Source organism: Staurois parvus, unplaced genomic scaffold (genome assembly GCF_062004578.1).
Source record: "Staurois parvus isolate SC_StPar_1 unplaced genomic scaffold, SC_StPar_1.0 ptg000543l, whole genome shotgun sequence".
In the NCBI taxonomy this organism is placed as follows: domain Eukaryota; kingdom Metazoa; phylum Chordata; class Amphibia; order Anura; family Ranidae; genus Staurois; species Staurois parvus.
The window spans coordinates 1,687,087-1,708,617 of NW_028318339.1; the positions used below are offsets into that span (position 1 = coordinate 1,687,087).

The 21,531-nt window shown below is 48.4% G+C and overlaps 1 protein-coding gene and 2 non-coding genes across 4 annotated transcripts in view; 1 reads left to right on the forward strand and 2 right to left on the reverse strand.

Moving 5' to 3' along the window:
• Positions 1-21,531, forward strand: part of TASP1 (taspase 1) — a 663,695-nt gene that overhangs the window by 357,975 nt on the left and 284,189 nt on the right. The gene's annotated exons all lie outside the window — the stretch shown is intronic.
• LOC149451354 (U6 spliceosomal RNA) lies at positions 982-1,088 on the reverse strand. Its single transcript, XR_016315065.1, has one exon. It is a non-coding gene; the product is annotated as a U6 spliceosomal RNA (small nuclear RNA).
• On the reverse strand, positions 7,538-7,644 carry LOC149451355 (U6 spliceosomal RNA). The gene has a single exon (XR_016315066.1). It is a non-coding gene; the product is annotated as a U6 spliceosomal RNA (small nuclear RNA).

The following is a 21,531-nucleotide window of genomic DNA, read 5'->3' on the forward strand; positions in this document are numbered from 1 at the left end:
ACATGTGCATGTGATCGCTGTGACGATTCACAGCTAGACACTAGTAGACAATGGATGGCATGCATGAAGCCATCCATGGTGTACAACTGTCATGTGACCTGCTGTGATTGGTCACAGCAGGTCACATGGTACCAGCAACGGGGCCGGTACTCAGATCTGTCATCGGCCGTGTCTGAGGTACATTGGTTTTGTTTTTTTGCTATATTATTTTCAACTCACTTTGATTGATTTATGTATCTCTGTGGTTTTAAAATCGATCTATTCACCTAGGGAAGCCTATTGAAACGAGTGGTCTGTCCTAGACGTGCGCTATGAGAACGCACACGCTGGCATGCCCCTTACACCCCGGTCACGTCAGGTGCAACTTGGCCTGCGACTTGTAAAACTGTAGGCCAAGTCGCACCCTATTGTCCGCTATTAGAGCGGTCGTACGGGTGCGGTTCCGGCTTTGTCGGAGCCGCGCCGACTTCTAAAGTAGTGCACGCAGCAGAGCTTTTGGTGCGATTTGCATAGGCATTGGTGTCAGCAGGTCACCCAATTTTGAAATTGGTTTTGATGTGAGCGGGGGCTCAGGGTGTAAGAGAGCGCTTATGGCATTTGCTGCCTTTTTGTTTTCCCGAATGAAGGGGCTCGGGGGAGGGGCGCACTTTGGCATCCTCACCTTGAGTGCCGGGGGAGCTTTCCCAGAGCTGGCCGTATAGAAAGGCATTGGGAAAGAAAGGGGAGCCAAGAGAAGGAGTGAGAGAATGGAGCGCCCCCATAGACTAACGGGGCAGTGGGATGCCCATAGGCGTGCTGCTCTTCTTCAGAGAAGGTTGGTGGGAGAAGCCGCTAGGGCACGTGCAGCTTTCAGTTGCGCTCTAACCGTAAGCCGCAGCTTGTAATTTTTATTTTTTAAAATAGTTGATGCTAAGAGTAAAAAAAAAAAAAAAGAAAGCAAGAAATCCAAAGCATTGAATTGAAGGAAGGTTGTTTGAGGAAAAAATTTGGGACCGCTTCATGGGTTAGCATGTCAACCTTACGCAGGGGCTTGCTAATTTTCTCTGTATCGTTCCACGATTGTAATCCTGCCCACCCGCCGATGCGGGGGGGCAAAGCAATGGGAGAGCCCGAGGGGTATATAAGCCGTCAAAGAGGTCAGAAGATCAGCTTATGGAGAGCGTTGAATGTCAGTGTTCTGCGCTATTTCTGCCAAACTATGTTTATGAATTCTAAGAATGCTTTTTGTATACAGTTGCAAGAAAAAGTATGTGAACCCCTTGGGATTACGTGGAGTTTTGCATGAATTGGGCATAAAATGTGCTCTGAACGTTATCTAAGTCACAACAATAGAAGAACACAGTCTGCTGAACATAATACTACACAAACATTAGATGTTGCCATGGTTTAATTACACATACCATGTAAACATTCACAGTGCGGGGAGGAAAAAGTATGTGAACCTTTGGACTTAATAACTGGTTGACCCTCCTTTTGGCAGCAATAACCTCAACCAAACGTTTCCTGTAGTTGTAGATCAGACCTGCACAACGATCTGGAGTCATTTTGGACCACTCCTCTTCACAAAACTGTTTCAGTGTAGCAATATTCTTGGGATGTCTCTTGTGAATCGCTCTCTTAAGGTCATGCCACAGCATTTCAATCGGGTTGAGGTCAGGACTCTGACTGGGCCACTCCAAAAGGCGTATTCTGTGCTGTTGCAGCCATTGTTTTGTTGAATGACTTGTATGCTTTGGGTCATTGTCCTGTTGCATCACCCATCCTCTGCGGAGCTTCAGTTGGTGGACAGATGGTCGTACGTTTTCCTGCAAAATGTCTTGATAAACTCTGGAATTCATTTTCCCATCAATGACAACAATCCATCTAGGCCCTGAGGCAGCAAAGCAGCCCCAAACCATGATGCTCCCTCCGCCATGTTTTACAGTGGGGATGAGGTTTTGATGTTGGTGTGCTGGGCCTTTTTTTCACCACACAGTGTTGTGTGTTCTTCCCAAACAACTCAATCTTGGTGTCATCTGTCCACAGTATATTTTGCCAGTAGTGCTGTGGAACATCCAGGTGCTCTTTTGCAAACTTCAAACGTGCTGCAATATTCTTTTTGGACAGCAATGGCTTCCTCCGTGGTGTCCTCCCATGTACTCCATTCTTGTTTCATGTTTTCCTTATTGTAGATGTGTCAACAAAAATGTTAGCATGTGCCAGAGATTTCTGTAGGTCTTTAGCTGACACTCTGGGATTCTTCTTTACCTCATGCAGCATTCTGCGCTGTGCTCTTGCAGTCATTTTTACAGGACGACCACGCCTAGGGAGAGTAGCAACAGTGCTAAACTTTCTCCATTTGTAGACCGTCTGTCTTACCGTGGACACATGAACATCAAGCCTTTTGGAGATACTTTTGTAACCCTTTCCAGCTTCATGCAAGTCAACAATTCTTGATCGTAGGTCTTCTGAGAGCTCTTTTCTGCGAGGCATGGTTCACATCAGACAGTGCTTCTTGAAACCAATAAACCCAAAACAGGTGTGTGTTTTTTAAGGGCAGGACAGCTGTCAGCAACACATCCAATATCATCACACTGATTGGAGTCAAGGTTGGCTCACTCCTGACTCCAATTAGCTCTGGGAGAAGTCATTAAGCTAGGGACTCACATACTTTTTCCTCCCTGCACTGTGAATGTTTACATGTTATGTGCAATTAAACCATGGCAACATCTAATGTTTGTGTAGTATTATGTGCAGCAGACTGTGTTCTTCTATTGTTGTGACTTAGATGACGTTCAGAGCACATTTTATGCCCAATTCATGCAAAACTCCACGTAATCCCAAGGGGTTCACATACTTTTTCTTGCAACTGTAATCATAATCAATGTGATCAATAATGTCTGTCAGTTGAAAAGTTGATTTTACTGAAGAAAATGAGGAGCACACAGGCTATTGTTAAGCAGGACACCGCATGCAAGTGAGCAGCTCTGCCAGGAGGCATTGTGGGAAGGCAGGCAGGCCACGCCCACCATGCCTTGCTGGGCCCATAAAGCAGAGGTGGTTGGATCCAAACCATCCTCTGCTAGGCGGCTATTTTGGATTTGGATTTCCTGGTAATTATTAAAGAGCCATTTTAGTCCATTGGTTTTGTTTTTTTGCTATATTATTTTCAACTCACTTTGATTGATTGATGTATCTCTGTGGTTTTAAAAATGGTGCCTGCGCCATCTATCCACCTAGGGAAGCCTATTGAAACGAGTGGTCTGTCCTAGAGGTGCGCTACGAGAACGCACACGCTGGCATGCCCCTTACACCCCGGTCACGTCAGGTGCAACTTGGCCTGCGACTTGCAAAACTGTAGGCCAAGTCGCACCCTATTGTCCGCTATTACAGCGGTCCTATGGGTGCGGTTCCGGCTTTGTCGGAGCCGCGCCGACCTCTAAAGTAGTGCACGCAGCAGAGCTTTTGGTGCGGTTTGCATAGGCATTGGTGTCAGCAGGTCGCCCGATTTTGAAATGGTTTTGGGTGTGAGCGGGGGCTCAGGGTGTAAGCGAGCGCTTATGGCATTTGTTCCCTGGTTCCCTTTTTGTTTTCCCGAATGAAGGAGCTCGGGGGAGGGGCGCACTTTTGGCATCCTCACCTTGAGTGCCAGGGGACCTTTCCCAGAGCTGGCCCAGAGGTCGTTGGATGGAAACCATCCTCCGCTAGGCGGCTCTTTTTGATTTTCTCGTATCGATGAACCATTTCCATGCCGGGCACTTTTACCCCCTTCCTGCCCAGGCCATTTTTCAGGTTTCAGCGCTCTCACAATTTCAATGACAATTCGCTCGGTCATACAACATTGTACCCAAACAAACATTTCATCGTTTTCTTCACACAACTAGAGCTTTCTTTTGGTGGTATTTAATCACCGCTGGGGTTTTTATTTTTGGCTAAATTAACCAAAAAAGACCGAAAATTTAAAAACAAAACACGGTTTTCTTTGTTTCTGTTATAAAAGTTCGCAAATCCGTAATGGTTCTTCATAAATTTAGGCCGAGATGTATTCTGCTACATGTCTTTGGTGAAAATAACCCAAATTAGGATGTATTTTTTAGTTTGTAGGAAAGTGATAGAGTTCACAAACTCTGGTATAGGTCTGAATATTGATCAATCCTGAAGTAGTGACAGCCAATCTAATTTCTTGAGGCCCAAGAATGTCAGAACAGTACAGATATTCCCCAAATGACCCCTTTTTGTAAAGTAGACAGTACGACGGATTTCATAAGAGGCATGGCGAGTTTTTTGAAGTTGTATTTTTTTTGTCCGAATTTTTCAGAAAATGAAAAAAATGATTGTCACAATTATTTTTTTTTACATACTGTCACCAGTGCAGTACAGCGTCATCCTATCACTGGCATAGCGGTGATCAGGGACACTGACTGGTGACAGTATGGAAAGAAAAAAAAAAAAAAAAAAAATCATTTTTTTTACTTTTTTTTTATTATTGTTCATTTTTTATTACATTTTTTTTCTTTTTCTTCAAGATTTTCTTTTCATATTTCCCTATGACCAAAGTAGTACAATGTTACCACAGTAACATTGTACTACTTTGGGGAAGTGATCAGTTTTTTTTTTTTCTTTTCTTACACAATTTGCTTATAGCAAAGACTTCCTTTGCTATAAGCAAGCATTTACCTGAATGACATCGATTCATTCAGGGGTTTGTTTTTTTTTTTTTTTTTTTTTTTTTTTTTGTGCTCAGCTGTGATCTGGCCACGGCTCATCACATGACATGTGCATGTGATCGCTGTGACGATTCACAGCTAGACACTAGTAGACAATGGATGGCATGCATGAAGCCATCCATGGTGTACAACTGTCATGTGACCTGCTGTGATTGGTCACAGCAGGTCACATGGTACCAGCAACGGGGCCGGTACTCAGATCTGTCATCGGCCGTGTCCGAGGTACATTGGTTTTGTTTTTTTGCTATATTATTTTCAACTCACTTTGATTGATTTATGTATCTCTGTGGTTTTAAAATCGATCTATTCACCTAGGGAAGCCTATTGAAACGAGTGGTCTGTCCTAGACGTGCGCTATGAGAACGCACACGCTGGCATGCCCCTTACACCCCGGTCACGTCAGGTGCAACTTGGCCTGCGACTTGTAAAACTGTAGGCCAAGTCGCACCCTATTGTCCGCTATTACAGCGGTCCTATGGGTGCGGTTCCGGCTTTGTCGGAGCCGCGCCGACCTCTAAAGTAGTGCACGCAGCAGAGCTTTTGGTGCGGTTTGCATAGGCATTGGTGTCAGCAGGTCGCCCGATTTTGAAATTGTTTTGGGTGTGAGCGGGGGCTCAGGGTGTAAGCGAGCGCTTATGGCATTTGTTCCCTGGTTCCCTTTTTGTTTTCCCGAATGAAGGAGCTCGGGGGAGGGGCGCACTTTTGGCATCCTCACCTTGAGTGCCAGGGGACCTTTCCCAGAGCTGGCCCAGAGGTCGTTGGATGGAAACCATCCTCCGCTAGGCGGCTCTTTTTGATTTTCTCGTATCGATGAACCATTTCCATGCCGGGCACTTTTACCCCCTTCCTGCCCAGGCCATTTTTCAGGTTTCAGCGCTCTCACAATTTCAATGACAATTCGCTCGGTCATACAACATTGTACCCAAACAAACATTTCATCGTTTTCTTCACACAACTAGAGCTTTCTTTTGGTGGTATTTAATCACCGCTGGGGTTTTTATTTTTGGCTAAATTAACCAAAAAAGACCGAAAATTTAAAAACAAAACACGGTTTTCTTTGTTTCTGTTATAAAAGTTCGCAAATCCGTAATGGTTCTTCATAAATTTAGGCCGAGATGTATTCTGCTACATGTCTTTGGTGAAAATAACCCAAATTAGGATGTATTTTTTAGTTTGTAGGAAAGTGATAGAGTTCACAAACTCTGGTATAGGTCTGAATATTGATCAATCCTGAAGTAGTGACAGCCAATCTAATTTCTTGAGGCCCAAGAATGTCAGAACAGTACAGATATTCCCCAAATGACCCCTTTTTGTAAAGTAGACAGTACGACGGATTTCATAAGAGGCATGGCGAGTTTTTTGAAGTTGTATTTTTTTTGTCCGAATTTTTCAGAAAATGAAAAAAATGATTGTCACAATTATTTTTTTTTACATACTGTCACCAGTGCAGTACAGCGTCATCCTATCACTGGCATAGCGGTGATCAGGGACACTGACTGGTGACAGTATGGGGAAAAAAAAAAAAAAAAAAATCATTTTTTTTACTTTTTTTTTTATTATTGTTCATTTTTTATTACATTTTTTTTCTTTTTCTTCAAGATTTTCTTTTCATATTTCCCTATGACCAAAGTAGTACAATGTTACCACAGTAACATTGTACTACTTTGGGGAAGTGATCAGTTTTTTTTTTTTTCTTTTCTTACACAATTTGCTTATAGCAAAGACTTCCTTTGCTATAAGCAAGCATTTACCTGAATGACATCGATTCATTCAGGGGTTTGTTTTTTTTTTTGTTTTTTTTTTTTGTGCTCAGCTGTGATCTGGCCACGGCTCATCACATGACATGTGCATGTGATCGCTGTGACGATTCACAGCTAGACACTAGTAGACAATGGATGGCATGCATGAAGCCATCCATGGTGTACAACTGTCATGTGACCTGCTGTGATTGGTCACAGCAGGTCACATGGTACCAGCAACGGGGCCGGTACTCAGATCTGTCATCGGCCGTGTCCGAGGTACATTGGTTTTGTTTTTTTGCTATATTATTTTCAACTCACTTTGATTGATTTATGTATCTCTGTGGTTTTAAAATCGATCTATTCACCTAGGGAAGCCTATTGAAACGAGTGGTCTGTCCTAGACGTGCGCTATGAGAACGCACACGCTGGCATGCCCCTTACACCCCGGTCACGTCAGGTGCAACTTGGCCTGCGACTTGTAAAACTGTAGGCCAAGTCGCACCCTATTGTCCGCTATTAGAGCGGTCGTACGGGTGCGGTTCCGGCTTTGTCGGAGCCGCGCCGACTTCTAAAGTAGTGCACGCAGCAGAGCTTTTGGTGCGATTTGCATAGGCATTGGTGTCAGCAGGTCACCCAATTTTGAAATTGGTTTTGATGTGAGCGGGGGCTCAGGGTGTAAGAGAGCGCTTATGGCATTTGCTGCCTTTTTGTTTTCCCGAATGAAGGGGCTCGGGGGAGGGGCGCACTTTGGCATCCTCACCTTGAGTGCCGGGGGAGCTTTCCCAGAGCTGGCCGTATAGAAAGGCATTGGGAAAGAAAGGGGAGCCAAGAGAAGGAGTGAGAGAATGGAGCGCCCCCATAGACTAACGGGGCAGTGGGATGCCCATAGGCGTGCTGCTCTTCTTCAGAGAAGGTTGGTGGGAGAAGCCGCTAGGGCACGTGCAGCTTTCAGTTGCGCTCTAACCGTAAGCCGCAGCTTGTAATTTTTATTTTTTAAAATAGTTGATGCTAAGAGTAAAAAAAAAAAAAAAAGAAAGAAAGAAAGCAAGAAATCCAAAGCATTGAATTGAAGGAAGGTTGTTTGAGGAAAAAATTTGGGACCGCTTCATGGGTTAGCATGTCAACCTTACGCAGGGGCTTGCTAATTTTCTCTGTATCGTTCCACGATTGTAATCCTGCCCACCCGCCGATGCGGGGGGGCAAAGCAATGGGAGAGCCCGAGGGGTATATAAGCCGTCAAAGAGGTCAGAAGATCAGCTTATGGAGAGCGTTGAATGTCAGTGTTCTGCGCTATTTCTGCCAAACTATGTTTATGAATTCTAAGAATGCTTTTTGTATACAGTTGCAAGAAAAAGTATGTGAACCCCTTGGGATTACGTGGAGTTTTGCATGAATTGGGCATAAAATGTGCTCTGAACGTTATCTAAGTCACAACAATAGAAGAACACAGTCTGCTGAACATAATACTACACAAACATTAGATGTTGCCATGGTTTAATTACACATACCATGTAAACATTCACAGTGCGGGGAGGAAAAAGTATGTGAACCTTTGGACTTAATAACTGGTTGACCCTCCTTTTGGCAGCAATAACCTCAACCAAACGTTTCCTGTAGTTGTAGATCAGACCTGCACAACGATCTGGAGTCATTTTGGACCACTCCTCTTCACAAAACTGTTTCAGTGTAGCAATATTCTTGGGATGTCTCTTGTGAATCGCTCTCTTAAGGTCATGCCACAGCATTTCAATCGGGTTGAGGTCAGGACTCTGACTGGGCCACTCCAAAAGGCGTATTCTGTGCTGTTGCAGCCATTGTTTTGTTGAATGACTTGTATGCTTTGGGTCATTGTCCTGTTGCATCACCCATCCTCTGCGGAGCTTCAGTTGGTGGACAGATGGTCGTACGTTTTCCTGCAAAATGTCTTGATAAACTCTGGAATTCATTTTCCCATCAATGACAACAATCCATCTAGGCCCTGAGGCAGCAAAGCAGCCCCAAACCATGATGCTCCCTCCGCCATGTTTTACAGTGGGGATGAGGTTTTGATGTTGGTGTGCTGGGCCTTTTTTTCACCACACAGTGTTGTGTGTTCTTCCCAAACAACTCAATCTTGGTGTCATCTGTCCACAGTATATTTTGCCAGTAGTGCTGTGGAACATCCAGGTGCTCTTTTGCAAACTTCAAACGTGCTGCAATATTCTTTTTGGACAGCAATGGCTTCCTCCGTGGTGTCCTCCCATGTACTCCATTCTTGTTTCATGTTTTCCTTATTGTAGATGTGTCAACAAAAATGTTAGCATGTGCCAGAGATTTCTGTAGGTCTTTAGCTGACACTCTGGGATTCTTCTTTACCTCATGCAGCATTCTGCGCTGTGCTCTTGCAGTCATTTTTACAGGACGACCACGCCTAGGGAGAGTAGCAACAGTGCTAAACTTTCTCCATTTGTAGACCGTCTGTCTTACCGTGGACACATGAACATCAAGCCTTTTGGAGATACTTTTGTAACCCTTTCCAGCTTCATGCAAGTCAACAATTCTTGATCGTAGGTCTTCTGAGAGCTCTTTTCTGCGAGGCATGGTTCACATCAGACAGTGCTTCTTGAAACCAATAAACCCAAAACAGGTGTGTGTTTTTTAAGGGCAGGACAGCTGTCAGCAACACATCCAATATCATCACACTGATTGGAGTCAAGGTTGGCTCACTCCTGACTCCAATTAGCTCTGGGAGAAGTCATTAAGCTAGGGACTCACATACTTTTTCCTCCCTGCACTGTGAATGTTTACATGTTATGTGCAATTAAACCATGGCAACATCTAATGTTTGTGTATAGAGATGAGCGAATCGAAGTATCCGAAGTGGAATTCGAGTCGAATATCGGAAAAATTTCGATTCGTGCCGAATCCGAAAAACAGCCTAATTCGGACGCGCGAATCGAAATTTTTCCGAAAATGGCGGCTGACATGTGCGGCGACGGAGCGGGGATGTCGGGGAAGGCGCGCAGACAAGGCGCGCTGCCCCATAATGCATTCCTCAACGACATGTGATCGCATCAGCCAATCAGCAGCCAGCCAGCCAGCACTGTGTAATGGTCGAGGTATATATAGCGGCCATTTTGGAAATCTTCATTTGCCTGCAGTCATTGAACAGAGGCAGACCGCTCTGTACTAGGGACAGGGACAGAGTTAGGGCCACAGAAACGAGAATTGGGGACAGAGAGAAGTTACTTAGGGACAGAGAACCATTACTCAGGGACACAGACTTGTTAATGAGGGCCACAGAATCGTTATTTAGGGACAAAGAAACGCTAGTTAGGGCCACAGAATTCATACTCAGGGACAGACAGAATTGTTACTCAGTGCCAGAGAATTGTTACTTAGGGCCACAGAAACGTTATTAGGGCCACAGAATTTTTACTCAGGGACAGACAGAATTGTTACTGAGTGCCAGAGAATTGTTACTCAGGGACAGACAGAATTGTTACTGAGTGCCAGAGAATTCTTACTCAGGGCCACAGAATTCATTCTCAGGGACAGACAGAATTGTTACTCAGGGACAGACAGAATTGTTACTGAGTGCCAGAGAATTGTTACTCAGGGACAGACAGAATTGTTACTGAGTGCCAGAGAATTGTTACTCAGGGACAGACAGAATTGTTACTGAGTGCCAGAGAATTGTTACTCAGGGACAGACAGAATTGTTACTGAGTGCCAGAGAATTGTTACTCAGGGACAGACAGAATTGTTACTGAGTGCCAGAGAATTGTTACTCAGGGACAGACAGAATTGTTACTGAGTGCCAGAGAATTGTTACTCAGGGACAGACAGAATTGTTACTGAGTGCCAGAGAATTGTTACTCGCACAGACACAAAATTGTTACTTGCACAGACACAGAATTGTTACTCGCGCAGACACAGAATTGTTACTCAGGGCCACAGAATTCATACTCAGGGACAGACAGAATTGTTACTGAGTGCCAGAGAATTGTTACTCAGGGACAGACAGAATTGTTACTGAGTGCCAGAGAATTGTTACTCAGGGACAGACAGAATTGTTACTGAGTGCCAGAGAATTGTTACTCGCACAGACACAAAATTGTTACTTGCACAGACACAGAATTGTTACTCGCACAGACACAGAATTGTTACTCAGGGCCACAGAATTCATACTCAGGGACAGACAGAATTGTTACTGAGCGCCAGAGAATTGTTACTCAGGGACAGACAGAATTGTTACTGAGTGCCAGAGAATTGTTACTCAGGGACAGACAGAATTGTTACTGAGTGCCAGAGAATTGTTACTCAGGGACAGACAGAATTGTTACTGAGTGCCAGAGAATTGTTACTCAGGGACAGACAGAATTGTTACTGAGTGCCAGAGAATTGTTACTCGCACAGACACAAAATTGTTACTTGCACAGACACAGAATTGTTACTCGCACAGACACAGAATTGTTACTCAGGGCCACAGAATTCATACTCAGGGACAGACAGAATTGTTACTGAGTGCCAGAGAATTGTTACTCAGGGACAGACAGAATTGTTACTGAGTGCCAGAGAATTGTTACTCGCACAGACACAAAATTGTTACTTGCACAGACACAGAATTGTTACTCGCACAGACACAGAATTGTTACTCAGGGCCACAGAATTCATACTCAGGGACAGACAGAATTGTTACTGAGTGCCAGAGAATTGTTACTCAGGGACAGACAGAATTGTTACTGAGTGCCAGAGAATTCTTACTCAGGGACAGACAGAATTGTTACTGAGTGCCAGAGAATTGTTACTCTCACAGACACAAAATTGTTACTTGCACAGACACAGAATTGTTACTCGCACAGAGACAGAATTGTTACTCAGGGCCACAGAATTCATACTCAGGGACAGACAGAATTGTTACTGAGTGCCAGAGAATTGTTACTCAGGGACAGACAGAATTGTTACTGAGTGCCAGAGAATTGTTACTCTCACAGACACAAAATTGTTACTTGCACAGACACAGAATTGTTACTTGCACAGACACACAATTGTTACTCAGGGCCACAGAATTCATACTCAGGGACAGACAGAATTGTTACTGAGTGCCAGAGAATTCTTACTCAGGGCCACAGAATTCATACTCAGGGACAGACAGAATTGTTACTCAGGGACAGACAGAATTGTTACTGAGTGCCAGAGAATTGTTACTCAGGGACAGACAGAATTGTTACTGAGTGCCAGAGAATTGTTACTCTCACAGACACAAAATTGTTACTTGCACAGACACAGAATTGTTACTTGCACAGACACACAATTGTTACTCAGGGCCACAGAATTCATACTCAGGGACAGACAGAATTGTTACTGAGTGCCAGAGAATTCTTACTCAGGGCCACAGAATTCATACTCAGGGACAGACAGAATTGTTACTCAGGGACAGACAGAATTGTTACTGAGTGCCAGAGAATTGTTACTCAGGGACAGACAGAATTGTTACTGAGTGCCAGAGAATTCTTACTCAGGGACAGACAGAATTGTTACTGAGTGCCAGAGAATTGTTACTCTCACAGACACAAAATTGTTACTTGCACAGACACAGAATTGTTACTCGCACAGACACAGAATTGTTACTCAGGGCCACAGAATTCATACTCAGGGACAGACAGAATTGTTACTGAGTGCCAGAGAATTGTTACTCAGGGACAGACAGAATTGTTACTGAGTGCCAGAGAATTCTTACTCAGGGACAGACAGAATTGTTACTGAGTGCCAGAGAATTGTTACTCTCACAGACACAAAATTGTTACTTGCACAGACACAGAATTGTTACTCGCACAGAGACAGAATTGTTACTCAGGGCCACAGAATTCATACTCAGGGACAGACAGAATTGTTACTGAGTGCCAGAGAATTGTTACTCAGGGACAGACAGAATTGTTACTGAGTGCCAGAGAATTGTTACTCTCACAGACACAAAATTGTTACTTGCACAGACACAGAATTGTTACTTGCACAGACACACAATTGTTACTCAGGGCCACAGAATTCATACTCAGGGACAGACAGAATTGTTACTGAGTGCCAGAGAATTCTTACTCAGGGCCACAGAATTCATACTCAGGGACAGACAGAATTGTTACTCAGGGACAGACAGAATTGTTACTGAGTGCCAGAGAATTGTTACTCAGGGACAGACAGAATTGTTACTGAGTGCCAGAGAATTCTTACTCAGGGACAGACAGAATTGTTACTGAGTGCCAGAGAATTGTTACTCTCACAGACACAAAATTGTTACTTGCACAGACACAGAATTGTTACTCGCACAGAGACAGAATTGTTACTCAGGGCCACAGAATTCATACTCAGGGACAGACAGAATTGTTACTGAGTGCCAGAGAATTGTTACTCAGGGACAGACAGAATTGTTACTGAGTGCCAGAGAATTGTTACTCAGGGACAGACAGAATTGTTACTGAGTGCCAGAGAATTGTTACTCGCACAGACACAAAATTGTTACTTGCACAGACACAGAATTGTTACTCGCACAGACACAGAATTGTTACTCAGGGCCACAGAATTCATACTCAGGGACAGACAGAATTGTTACTGAGTGCCAGAGAATTGTTACTCAGGGACAGACAGAATTGTTACTGAGTGCCAGAGAATTGTTACTCAGGGACAGACAGAATTGTTACTGAGTGCCAGAGAATTGTTACTCAGGGACAGACAGAATTGTTACTGAGTGCCAGAGAATTGTTACTCAGGGACAGACAGAATTGTTACTGAGTGCCAGAGAATTGTTACTCGCACAGACACAAAATTGTTACTTGCACAGACACAGAATTGTTACTCGCACAGACACAGAATTGTTACTCGCACAGACACAGAATTGTTACTCAGGGCCACAGAATTCATACTCAGGGACAGACAGAATTGTTACTGAGTGCCAGAGAATTGTTACTCGCACAGACACAAAATTGTTACTTGCACAGACACAGAATTGTTACTCGCGCAGACACAGAATTGTTACTCAGGGCCACAGAATTCATACTCAGGGACAGACAGAATTGTTACTGAGTGCCAGAGAATTGTTACTCAGGGACAGACAGAATTGTTACTGAGTGCCAGAGAATTGTTACTCAGGGACAGACAGAATTGTTACTGAGTGCCAGAGAATTGTTACTCAGGGACACCTAATCGTTGAATTAAATAGTATGTCAGACAACATGCAGAGGAGTGGCAGAGGAGGCAATGTTTTAGGAGCGAGCAGACGTGGCAGCAGAGGAAGGGGTCGAGGCAGCAGTATTCGCAGCCAGAGGCCAGTGCTCCCGGTGTCATCCAGCGGTCGTGTCTCCACCGACAACCCTGCCGTCATTGATTGGTTGGCTCGGTCGTCTTCCTCTTCCCAGGTCACCTCTGACACCTACAGCCAACGGTCGGTGGGTACGTCAGACACAACCGTTAGTTGGCATGGCCCGGGACCAAGCCCACTGAAATCACGTGTCCTCTACCTGCCCCTGTCCTTTGCTGTTCCCTCACCAAGCGAAGTATCGCATGCTGTGGGCTCAGCCCCACTGTACAGTGAGGAAGAGCTAACAGAGGGCGGTCAGGAACGGGGGGAGACATCGGCCTTTTCAGCAGCCAAGCGAACAAGTACTGGCGAGGAGAGTGGCTCGGTAGCCGGTCTAGAGACAGGTCTGTCTCCTGACCCAGACGCAGCCGAGGGGGCTAGTAGTGAGGCGGAGACCCTACTTGATGATGAGGAGGTTGATCGCACTTGGCAGCCTCGTCGTCATCAGGCAATTTCTTCCGCATCATCAGGAGAAGAGGGTGGCAGCTTGGCAGCGAGCAAAACAGTCGGTGGGTTGCCCAGGAGACAGCAGCAGGGTCGCATCAGTGTCAGTGGAGCCAAACGTCCACGGAGTAGAGCACCAGCTCCACTGCAGCCTACCACCACGGCCAGTAGTGGTGCCGGTGCGCACGGAGGAAGTAGCAGTCAGCCAGTGAAGAGTAGCGGGGGCAAAGTTTCCTACTCGGTGGTGTGGCAATTTTTCCTCAAGCCGCCCGAGGAAGTAAACGTAGCCGTATGTCGACTATGTGGCCAGAAATGCAAGCGTGGCCAGGGGGCCCATGTTGGGACTACAGCGTTGCGTCAGCATATGCAGCGTCACCATTCGGTGGCCTGGGAAAACCGTGATAAACATACGGCGGTTCTGCCTGCCCCAGCCCCCGCTCCATCACCCGCTCCGTTACTTGCTCCGTCACCCGACGTCGTCAATCGCCCTCTATCAGCCAGTCAAGGCTCCAACACCTCTGCTGAGGGGAGTTGTCGCTCATTGGCATCTTCCGCTCGTTCAGATGCTCCTTCTCCTGCTACTCCTCTTCTCGGATTCCGTCAACAGTCTTTCTTGGAATCCGTATCCAAGAGACAACAGTTTGCGAGCACGCACCCGACGGTGCAAAAGCTGAACGTCCTCCTGTCCAAGTTGCTGGTGCTGCAGTCCCTCCCTTTCCAACTGGTGGACTCAGCACCTTTCCGAGAAATGATGGCTTGTGCCGCGCCGCGGTGGAGAGTGCCAAGCCGTCATTTCTTTGCCCAAAAGGCAGTGCCAGCCCTGCATTCACATGTAGAAGAGATGGTGGGCCAGTCTTTGAGCATGTCGGTCTCTGCCAAAGTGCACGGCAGCGCCGACGTGTGGAGCTGTAACTACGGTCAGGGACAGTACATGTCATTTACGGCCCACTGGGTGAACGTGGTGCCGGCACAGCCGCACCAGCAACTTGGACAGGTCACGACGCTTTTGCCTCCACGTTTGCACGTCCTTGGTCCAGCAAGCATGTCCGCCTCTACCACCTCTTTTTCCGCCGTGTCCTCAGCCGCCACCCCCGTGCCAAGTCCCATTACCCGACCGGCATATCACATGTGCAGGGCGCAACGGTGTCACGCTGTGCTGCACCTGGTATGCCTTGGCGAACGTAGTCACACAGGGGAGGAACTGCTGAGTGTAATGAACAGAGAAATCGACAGATGGCTGTCTCCGCGCAAACTAAAAATCGGAACCATGTTGACTGACAACGGAAAGAACATGGTGTCTGCTCTGCGTCAAGGAAGGTTGTGCCATGCGCCATGCATGGCTCACGTGTTCAATCTGGTTGTCAAGCGGTTCCTAAAATCCACCATCCCACTGCAAGACATCCTTAAAATGTCACGTAAACTGTGCATGCATTTCAGCCATTCCTACACCGCAAAGAACACCCTCATTGAGCTGCAGCGGCAGAACGGAATTCCACAGCATCGCCTGATCTGCGACGTTGCAACAAGGTGGAATTCAACCCTACACATGTTAGACCGCCTTTACGAGCAGCGAAAGGCCATCACCGATTTCCTGATGTTACAAGCGGATAAAGGTACTCCCCTGTGTAACTTAGATGTCAGCCATTGGCAGCTCATGCGTGACACCTGCCGCTTGCTCAGGCCCTTTGAGGAGGCCACGCTATTCGTGAGTCGGCAGGACTATGGGATGAACGACGTCATTCCTCTGTTGCACGTCCTGGAACAAATGCTGTTAACAATGGCTGGTCAGGGTGCGGTAGACGTGGCGCACAGATCTCAACGCCACATGACCCCTGTGGGGGCAGGACAGGAAGAAGAGGAGGAGGTAGAGGAGGACATTTGTGCTCAGGAATTATTGAGTGAAATGGGTGGTTTTTCCACTCAGCGGACAGGAGTGGAGGAGCAGGAGCATCTGGTAGAGGAGGAGGAGGAGGAGACAGAGGACCCAGACGCACCGTGGCAGTATGCTGTGGAGATGGAGGCAGGGAGTCCCTCGCATTCCTTGGCACAAATGGCCCATAGCATGCTCGGTTGCTTGCGTAGCGACAGCCGAATAATAACCATCAGACAGAGGGATGACTTTTGGCTGTCCACCTTGTTGGACCCTCGCTACCGGTCCAAAATGGTGGCCTTTTTCACACCTGCTGAGAGGGAGGCCAAAATTACGTACTATAAAAACCACCTATGTAGTCAGTTGGTCTCTGCCTTTGTGCGCCATCGTCCATCCTCAGACACTGTGGGCCCTGTGCGCTCGCGTTCCGCTGGCATGGCAGCAGGGGAGGGGTGGGGTGGTAGGAGCAGTGGCAGCTCCACCAGCAGCGGCTGCCTCAGTCTGCAGTCGATGATGAGTAGCTTTCTTCACCAGCGCAGTGAGGAAACTACTAACCAGCCGCAGCAGCAGCAGCAGCATCAGGTGGACCTGGAGCAGGAGCTCAAACAACAGGCTTGGGCCTACTTGGACAGCACCCTGCCAACCGAGGTAGACAATCCCCTTGACTACTGGGCAACGAAACTTGACCTTTGGCCCCAACTAGCTGAATTTGCCCTTGAAAGGCTGTCATGCCCGGCCAGTAGCGTGGCATCGGAGCGCGTGTTTAGTGCGGCAGGAGGTATTGTAACTCCGCGGAGGACACGACTGTCCACCCAAAGTGTGGAGAGACTCACGTTTGTGAAAATGAATCAGGCGTGGATTAGTCTGGATTTCAAACCACCAGTTCCTGACACAACTGACTAAATCCGCCATGAATCATGCCTCAAACATGTGCCACTTTCAGGTCTCCTCACACTGCTGGTGTGTTGAATTTTTTGACATAGGGTGCTGGCAGATTACGGGCCTCCTATAGCTGCTGCCAGGCCCCTAATCTGCCATAGGCCCCTATATACCACCTCCTCCTGCTGCTGCCAGGTCCAGAGTCTCTCATGGGTCCCTGTACGGCCTCCCATTGCTGCTGTCTCCATCGCCACACTCTGCTGCCATGTGCCACTTTCAGGTCTCTTCACACTGCTGGTGTGTTAAATTTTTTGACATAGGGTGCTGCAAGATAACGGGCCTCACATAGCTGCTGCCAGGCCCCTAATCAGCCATGGGCCCCTATACCGCCTCCTCCTGCTGCTGCCAGGTCCAGAGTCTCTCATGCCATGTGCCACTTTCAGGTCTCTTCACACTGCTGGTGTGTTAAATTTTTTGACATAGGGTGCTGGCAGATTACGGGCCTCCCATAGCTGCTGCCAGGCCCCTAATCTGCCATGGGCCCCTATATACCGCCTCCTCATGCTGCTGCCAAGTCCAGAGTCTGTCATGGTCCCTGTACGGCCTCCCATTGCTGCTGTCTCCATCGCCACACTCTGCTGCCATGTGCCACTTTCAGGTCTCTTCACACTGCTGGTGTGTTAAATTTTTTGACATAGGGTGCAGGCAGATTACGGGCCTCACATAGCTGCTGCCAGGCCCCTAATCTGCCATGGGCCCCTATATACCGCCTCCTCATGCTGCTGCCAAGTCCAGAGTCTGTCATGGTCCCTGTACGGCCTCCCATTGCTGCTGTCTCCATCGCCACACTCTGCTGCCATGTGCCACTTTCAGGTCTCTTCACACTGCTGGTGTGTTTAATTTTTGGACATAGGGTGCAGGCAGATTACGGGCCTCACATAGCTGCTGCCAGGCCCCTAATCTGCCATGGGCCCCTATATACCGCCTCCTCATGCTGCTGCCAAGTCTAGAGTCTCTCATGGGTCCCTGTACGGCCTCCCATTGCTGCTGTCTCCATCGCCACACTCTGCTGCCATGTGCCACTTTCAGGTCTCTTCACACTGCTGGTGTGTTTAATTTTTGGACATAGGGTGCAGGCAGATTACGGGCCTCACATAGCTGCTGCCAGGCCCCTAATCTGCCATGGGCCCCTATATACCGCCTCCTCATGCTGCTGCCAAGTCTAGAGTCTCTCATGGGTCCCTGTACGGCCTCCCATTGCTGCTGTCTCCATCGCCACACTCTGCTGCCATGTGCCACTTTCAGGTCTCTTCACACTGCTGGTGTGTTAAATTTTTTGACATAGGGTGCAGGCAGATTACGGGCCTCACATAGCTGCTGCCAGGCCCCTAATCTGCCATGGGCCCCTATATACCGCCTCCTCCTGCTGCTGCCAGGTCCAGAGTCTCTCATGGGTCCCTGTACGGCCTCCCATTGCTGCTGTCTCCATCGCCACACTCTGCTGCCATGTGCCACTTTCAGGTCTCTTCACACTGCTGGTGTGTTAAATTTTTTGACATAGGGTGCAGGCAGATTACGGGCCTCACATAGCTGCTGCCAGGCCCCTAATCTGCCATGGGCCCCTATATACCGCCTCCTCATGCTGCTGCCAAGTCCAGAGTCTGTCATGGTCCCTGTACGGCCTCCCATTGCTGCTGTCTCCATCGCCACACTCTGCTGCCATGTGCCACTTTCAGGTCTCTTCACACTGCTGGTGTGTTTAATTTTTGGACATAGGGTGCAGGCAGATTACGGGCCTCACATAGCTGCTGCCAGGCCCCTAATCTGCCATGGGCCCCTATATACCGCCTCCTCATGCTGCTGCCAAGTCTAGAGTCTCTCATGGGTCCCTGTACGGCCTCCCATTGCTGCTGTCTCCATCGCCACACTCTGCTGCCATGTGCCACTTTCAGGTCTCTTCACACTGCTGGTGTGTTTAATTTTTGGACATAGGGTGCAGGCAGATTACGGGCCTCACATAGCTGCTGCCAGGCCCCTAATCTGCCATGGGCCCCTATATACCGCCTCCTCATGCTGCTGCCAAGTCTAGAGTCTCTCATGGGTCCCTGTACGGCCTCCCATTGCTGCTGTCTCCATCGCCACACTCTGCTGCCATGTGCCACTTTCAGGTCTCTTCACACTGCTGGTGTGTTAAATTTTTTGACATAGGGTGCAGGCAGATTACGGGCCTCACATAGCTGCTGCCAGGCCCCTAATCTGCCATGGGCCCCTATATACCGCCTCCTCCTGCTGCTGCCAGGTCCAGAGTCTCTCATGGGTCCCTGTACGGCCTCCCATTGCTGCTGTCTCCATCGCCACACTCTGCTGCCATGTGCCACTTTCAGGTCTCTTCACACTGCTGGTGTGTTAAATTTTTTGACATAGGGTGCTGCAAGATAACGGGCCTCACATAGCTGCTGCCAGGCCCCTAATCAGCCATGGGCCCCTATACCGCCTCCTCCTGCTGCTGCCAGGTCCAGAGTCTCTCATGCCATGTGCCACTTTCAGGTCTCTTCACACTGCTGGTGTGTTAAATTTTTTGACATAGGGTGCTGGCAGATTACGGGCCTCCCATAGCTGCTGCCAGGCCCCTAATCTGCCATGGGCCCCTATATACCGCCTCCTCATGCTGCTGCCAAGTCCAGAGTCTGTCATGGTCCCTGTACGGCCTCCCATTGCTGCTGTCTCCATCGCCACACTCTGCTGCCATGTGCCACTTTCAGGTCTCTTCACACTGCTGGTGTGTTTAATTTTTTGACATAGGGTGCAGGCAGATTACGGGCCTCACATAGCTGCTGCCAGGCCCCTAATCTGCCATGGGCCCCTATATACCGCCTCCTCATGCTGCTGCCAAGTCTAGAGTCTCTCATGGGTCCCTGTACGGCCTCCCATTGCTGCTGTCTCCATCGCCACACTCTGCTGCCATGTGCCACTTTCAGGTCTCTTCACACTGCTGGTGTGTTTAATTTTTTGACATAGGGTGCAGGCAGATTACGGGCCTCACATAGCTGCTGCCAGGCCCCTAATCTGCCATGGGCCCCTATATACCGCCTCCTCATGCTGCTGCCAAGTCCAGAGTCTGTCATGGTCCCTGTACGGCCTCCCATTGCTGCTGTCTCCATCGCCACACTCTGCTGCCATGTGCCACTTTCAGGTCTCTTCACACTGCTGGTGTGTTTAATTTTTTGACATAGGGTGCAGGCAGATTACGGGCCTCACATAGCTGCTGCCAGGCCCCTAATCTGCCATGGGCCCCTATATACCGCCTCCTCATGCTGCTGCCAAGTCTAGAGTCTCTCATGGGTCCCTGTACGGCCTCCCATTGCTGCTGTCTCCATCGCCACACTCTGCTGCCATGTGCCACTTTCAGGTCTCTTCACACTGCTGGTGTGTTTAATTTTTTGACATAGGGTGCAGGCAGATTACGGGCCTCACATAGCTGCTGCCAGGCCCCTAATCTGCCATGGGCCCCTATATACCGCCTCCTCATGCTGCTGCCAAGTCCAGAGTCTGTCATGGTCCCTGTACGGCCTCCCATTGCTGCTGTCTCCATCGCCACACTCTGCTGCCATGTGCCACTTTCAGGTCTCTTCACACTGCTGGTGTGTTTAATTTTTTGACATAGGGTGCAGGCAGATTACGGGCCTCACATAGCTGCTGCCAGGCCCCTAATCTGCCATAGGCCCCTATATACCGCCTCCTCATGCTGCTGCCAGGTCCAGAGTCTCTCATGGGTCCCTGTACGGCCTCCCATTGCTGCTTTCTCCATCGCCACACTCTGCCATGTGCCACTTTCAGGTCTCCTCACACACTGCTGGTGTGTTGAATTTTTTGACATAGGGTGCTGGCAGATTACGGGCCTCCCATAGCTGCTGCCAGGCCCCTAATCTGCCATGGGCCCCTATATACCGCCTCCTCATGCTGCTGCCAAGTCCAGAGTCTGTCATGGGTCCCTGTACGGCCTCCCATTGCTGCTGTCTCCATCGCCACACTCTGCCATGTGCCACTTTCAGGTCTCCTCACACACTGCTGGTGTGTAGAATTTTTTGACATAGGGTGCTGGCAGATTACGGGCCTCCCATAGCTGCTGCCAGGCCCCTAATCTGCCATGGGCCCCTATATACCGCCTCCTCATGCTGCTGCCAAGTCCAGAGTCTGTCATGGGTCCCTGTACGGCCTCCCATTGCTGCTGTCTCCATCGCCACACTCTGCCATGTGCCACTTTCAGGTCTCCTCACACTGCTGGTGTGTTGAATTTTTTGACATAGGGTGCTGGCAGATTACGGGCCTCCTATAGCTGCTGCCAGGCCCCTAATCTGCCATGGGCCCCTATATACCGCCTCCTCATGCTGCTGCCAAGTTCAGAGTCTGTCATGGGTCCCTGTACGGCCTCCCATTGCTGCTGTCTCCATCGCCACACTCTGCCATGTGCCACTTTCAGGTCTCCTCACACTGCTGGTGTGTTGAATTTTTTGACATAGGGTGCTGGCAGATTACGGGCCTCCTATAGCTGCTGCC